This window comes from Protopterus annectens, chromosome 3.part0 (genome assembly GCF_019279795.1).
Source record: "Protopterus annectens isolate FY-2018-M chromosome 3.part0, PAN1.0, whole genome shotgun sequence".
Taxonomy (NCBI): Eukaryota; Metazoa; Chordata; order Ceratodontiformes; family Protopteridae; genus Protopterus; species Protopterus annectens.
Genome location: NC_056731.1, coordinates 1,449,940,052 through 1,449,946,051, shown reverse-complemented (window position 1 = coordinate 1,449,946,051; position 6,000 = coordinate 1,449,940,052). Strand labels below are relative to the sequence as shown.

The window sequence follows — 6,000 nt, the reverse complement described above, 5'->3', positions numbered from 1 at the left end:
CCAGTCTGCCTATTATAGCATCTAACTCCTTTGTAATAGTTCCATCACTGTCTCTCTTTCCAAGCCTTGTTTTCCCAGCTTTTGATTTCTCCCTGTTCCCTTACCTTACCCCCCTTATTCTAGTCTGCCTACTAAAAGAAACTACTTCCTTTCTAGCTTTCTTACCTTTCGGAGAGCAGTAGCCTCTTCCGGTTTGTACCTGCTCTCGCTTACCACTCTCCTCCCCCTTTCTATCTTATATCCTCTCCAATCCCATAAATATACCCTGCCCTACGAGGCATCATCTTTAATCCCCTTGATGCCTCCTGGCTGCTTGCGTCCCTGCTCCGGTGTCCACAATCACAGTAAGTAATGTATTGTAATAATATATAGACCTCTGTGCTGCATTTGTATCGAAATATGCATGGTAAATAGCTTGTTTGAACAGAAAAATGCTCTAAATGATTGATTTCTGCATTGCAAGCCTTACTTAAATTGAACTACTTGTATGCTATGTGCACGTGGAACTGCAACACGCTATTTGTTGCCCTGTAAGATTTTGTTACTGTTACTTTATGTGACCTGGTTCTATTTCAACCAGAAATGCTATTTTTAATAACTTGTTAGCGTTTCGCCGTTATATTTATGCAACCTGGTTCCTTTTACTGTGAAACGCCAAATGTGGCTTAGTGCTTTACATATAGAGTGTTTACTAGCCTGGTTTGTTCTAAATTGCCTTAGTAGCTTAGGAAATTAGGAATGCTATTTTACAAAATTGTAGGGTTTTGCTGATGTATTAATTGCGACCTGGTTCTTTTTTACTTGAAAACGTCGATGTTTTCGATCAGTGCTTTCTATATATAGTGTCTACCAACCTGGTTTGTACTTAATTAGCCAAATTAGCTTAGCACTAAATCTATACACTTCTTACTGATGCAACTTAATAAATAAAAACAAGAAGGTTTCCCTATGATGAATGGGATGTCTATTTGGTTTCTGTGAACAGATAAAGCCATAGTAGATCAGCGTTGAGTCACCGAGTGTGTTAATACTGTGTTATATGTAGAACTGGAGGTTTTTACAATGGATTCGCCAGTGGTAGGTTGCGTGTTAAATACGGAAAGCACACATGCTACTTACATGTTGAATTGTGGTCTAACTAGTAAGGAAACAGTTAAGTTGGATAACATATATCTTTTGAATTAACTTTGCTGTTTTAGTTTTTTTCCGCCTTTCTGTTTAACAATCTGTAGCAACTCGATAGGTGTTTAGAGCGTATTCCCAACCTAAGTTTTAGTACCCAGCTTCAGCAATTGTACAAAAAAGCTTATCTGTAGCCTTTTCATTGTTGGAAAACTGAATGATAAGCTCCTCACTAGCCTTACAATGTTAGCGTTTTAAAGAGAAGCCCATAAGTTGGCAGTTGATATAGTGTATGGCCCTCGGAGTACTGTATTAACGCTGTATCTGCCTGGCTTTATCTGTACTGTTTAAACATCTATTTGTTACCCAGTTTACTTAAATGATTTTTTCTTGTTTTTCCTTGTAAAACTCTCAGCGTACCTGGCTTATATGCTTGTGTTCCCTACCTTGAATTGTAATTCTACCCAGTTAGGAGTCCTTATTGCTACATTTTAATTATGATATGACTTATTATCTGTAAGATAGCATTATAGTACTGTTTACCCCTACCTGGATAACTATTACACCACTGTGTGCTTGTGCTGTTCTGCTATTAGCTCTGTCTGCTCAAATGGTCTAAACACTAGCTGATAATATAGATTAATAGACTTATTAAGTTCAATACTTCCTAGGAAATGCTAATCTGATTTTAAATTTGCATTTACTCACATTTCTAATCTGCAGAGCACCAAATTTAGCTGCACACTTATTCATATACTGTTTTAATTTTTTCCTTTAATCACATTGTGTCTTTTTTTCTTTTTGTCTCTTACCCAGCTCTCCATCCTGAGATCCCTGTACCTGAGTAAGAGTTTTGTGCCCTGCTTGCTGACCTCGAACCATAACCCAAATCAGTTTCCAGCTGTCTCATCCCTAACACCAGAAATAGGACCTGAAGATCTCCCTGAACCTCAATTCCTCAAAGGACCAGAAAGTATGTGTTCTGCTATAAAGTGCCTGTAACAGCTATATAGTTTAACCTAATACCTTGTGTCTTAGCACGCCTTCTTGCCTGGATAGCCAGCAGCCTTACCCCTTTGTACTCTCTAGTCCCCACTTTTTCCTTCCTGCATTTCCCCTTAATTATCTCCAAGCTTGTCCCCCCAGTCCCTGACCTACTATTCTACCTTCAGGAGCTACTGCTGCAATATTGGGTCAGTCTTCTAGATAATGCCCTCTCCTAGTTTCACCTTCTTTTATACTGCTCCTTCTGTCCTAGACCCTAGCTCAGAAACAGTAATTTTATTTTTTACTATATTGTAGTCTCACTCTACCCCTCCCAAGTCTCTGTTACACAATTTACTACTCCCTCCACTATTACAACCACATTTATTTTTCTCTTTGCTTATCTCCACCCACACTCACCGATAACAGTCAGAATTCTACTGATTGTTCTCACTCAGCTTCTTACTTATCTTGCCCCAATCCCATTTCCACAATCTCTCTATTTGTTACCCAGTTTACTTAAATGATTTTTCCTTGTTTTTCCTTGTAAAACTCTCAGCATACCTGGCTTATATGCTTGTGTTCCCTACCTTGAACTGTAATTCTACCCAGTTAAGAGTCCTTATTGCTTCCCTCCCAAGTCTCTATTACACAATTTACTACTCCCTCCACTATTACAACCACATTTATTTTTCTCTTTGCTTATCTCCACCCACATTTACCAATAACAGTCAGAATTCCACTGATTGTTCTCACTCAGCTTCTTACTTATCTTGTCTGCCCGCTCTGTTCGCCCTGCGGGCTCACTCCGCTCCCTTACCCTACCCCCAATTCCTACCCACCCCAGGGGTCCTACACTTATAGTTCCTAAGCCACACCCCCTATCCCAACCATCCAATCCAATACTTCTACCAACTTAATTATTTTAAGCATACTCCACCTATTTTCACATTTTCCTCCCCAACTTCCTGCACCTCCTCCTAAAACCCTCTTAAAGCTATCTCACTACCTATCACCACCCCCACACTAACAACTGTATAAAACCCTTACTTTCTTTTGTCTTTCTTACCCTATTCCCTGCTATAACTACATAATAAACTCTTTACAATATGTCTTCAACAACTAAACCTTTCCTAACTAAATGTTTAATACTATTTACTCTCATATCTATTCTCACCTCCACCTATCTCTTCACCCCCATTAACAAAGTCAATTTTAACTACTTCAAATACTCTCTTAAACAAACAGCTAGTGATAACTACACCTTTACCCATTTTCAATTTAAACACCACAACCACACCCTGCTACCTGCTAGCCAAGTATCATCGATTTACTCATATTAAATTCAATAACACAACTCTAAAAAACTAAAATACCTAACCAGCTTCCTCAACCACCCATTTTCTGCCCTAAAAACTCCCACCTTAAAAGATGGCGACATCCATCCCAACCCAGGCCCCACAAGCTTCTCATCTTGTACAACTCCTTCTTCCACTTCCCCCACCATTACTACCCAAACCTGTCTCTCAAATTCTTTACTTTTAGGTCATCTTAATATCCGCAGTATAAACAATAAAATTCCATATCTCCATGCCCTTCTTGATACTCATTCCTTTCATATACTCTGCCTTACTGAAACCTGGTTAAAACCAGCAACTAAAGATAATGAAATAATCCCCCCAGGTTACAACATATTAAGACTCCGCACTAAACGTAGGGGTGGGGGAGTAGCTTTACTGTATAACTCCACTCTACAGATCTCCTCCCTATCTTGCAACCCACCTCAGGATAGTAAAGCTGAAGTTTTGATCTCCCGACTTCAACTAAATGCTTCCAAAGCCCTACATATTATCTGCATCTACCTACCACCTGGTAATAATATTTCTATAATAGAAGACATTCTGAGCTGGGTATCAACTTCTTACCCACAAGAAACCATTATACTTGTCGATTTCAATACTGACTGGAAACGAATAAACACAGAGATTCCTTCATCACATATCAGTCTTCATGGCTTTAGTCAAACTATTACCACCACCACTAGAAAAAGCAAACCCAATAATAAAGAGAGTATCCTAGATTGGATACTCATTAATAAACATCAACACGTTTACAAGGCAGGAACTCTACCAGATGACTTAAGTGATCATATGTTAACTTACATCTTAAGACAAAAGAATGATATCCCTAACACCCCTACTTACAAGATCTCTCGAACCAACAAACATTTTAACCCTGTGTTGTTCCAAAATGAACTTAGTGCCTGTAACTAGTACCCACTAAAATCTCTCCCTCTTAAGCAGGCAGTCAAATATTTTAATTCTAAATTCTTAACTATCCTTGACAAGCATGCTCCTAAACATTCTATCAGAATGCAATCCAAACCTGCCCCCTGGCTTTCAAAAGAAACTAGACAATTCATATTACTTAGAAATAAATCTTGGGCCAAATGGAGAGCATCCAAAAATATCTCAGAGCAACAAACATTCAGACAGCTGAGGAATACCACTAAAAAAGCTATACTGACTGACAAAAAAAACTACTATTGTAACCGACAGCAATCTCACCAAAACAACCCACAAAAATTCTGGTCTAGCGTTAATAGACTCCTACACCCAGGACATTCCAGTATACCACCCCCTCTTGGGGCTGATAACAATACCTCCCTTCAAACTGCCAATGCCTTTAATACCTTCTTCACCGACACCATAAAATCTCTAGCCTCCCAACTTTCCACTAACAACTCTAATCTCCAAACCTCTTTACCTAATACTCACCCTACATTCCAATTACAACCCATCTCTACCACATATATCCAAAAACTTTTACATAAACTAAAGCCATGTACTCCCTCTGCAGACCAAATACCATCTGAATACCTGCAAAAAGCAGCCAAATCAGTTGTATATCCTATATCCATCCTTATAAACAGAACCATAAATGAAGGAACCATCCCAGATATCTGGAAAATTTCCCACATTATCCCTCTACATAAAGGTGGAAACTCCAATGAGTATTCCAACTATAGGCCAATAGCACTCTTATCACCCTTGGCAAAACTTATGGAAAATGTATTCACCATCAACTTATCAACCACCTAACCCAACATAATATATTAGCTAATTGTCAGCATGGCTTCAGGCCATTTCATAGTACCACCATAGCCCTCCTATCTTTCACTGACTCTATCAATAAAAACCGTAACAACAACTTCCTCTCATCTGCACTCTTTATTGATCTGTCAAAAGCTTTTGACATGGTCAACCACCCACTACTCCTAAAAACTCTTGAATCCCTTGCTCTTGACACCAAGGCTGTTCATTGGTTTAAGTCCTACCTTAACAATAGGAAACAAGCAGTCCTTTGGGACAATAAACTATCCTCCCACCTACCAGTCTCCCTTGGAGTACCTCAGGGCTCCATTCTCAGCCCACTTCTGTTCTCAGTGTTCATCAATGACCTTTACTTAGCAATCCCTCAAGCTACTTGCATACAATATGCAGATGATTCCACGCTCATATGTTCTGCCAACTCCACATCTGAACTACAATCCCTAACTCAGATAGTATTCAACTCAGTCGAGGCATGGTTCCTAAAACGTTGCCTCCTTTTGAATGCCAAAAAAAACAAGCTATTACTCTTTACACCTAACAGTAAGTCCCCCCCCCAATCAATTTCTCTATCAAATCAAATAATGGCACCTTTATAACCCCAGACTCTACCACCAAACTATTAGGAGTCTTAATTGACAATAACCTTACATTTGATAACCATATCAATAACACTATAAAATCCGTAAATAGAAAATTGGGCTCCCTATATAGAATAAAACCATTCTTAACACCAACAGCCAGAACTACTATTGCCCACTCCCATTTAATCTCCACTCTTCTT

At 39.0% G+C, this 6,000-nt stretch overlaps 1 long non-coding RNA gene across 3 annotated transcripts in view; it reads left to right on the top strand.

Moving 5' to 3' along the window:
• The first annotated feature begins 201 nt into the window (after positions 1 to 201).
• The window catches only part of LOC122797309, a 126,937-nt gene continuing 121,138 nt past the window's right edge, over positions 202 to 6,000 (top strand). For 2 of the 3 annotated variants that reach the window (XR_006364065.1, XR_006364066.1), the window contains exons 1-2: positions 202 to 344; positions 1,939 to 2,095. This is a non-coding gene — a long non-coding RNA (uncharacterized LOC122797309). The remainder of the gene's footprint in view (positions 345 to 1,938; positions 2,096 to 6,000) is intronic. The other variant, XR_006364067.1, reaches the window with a different exon arrangement.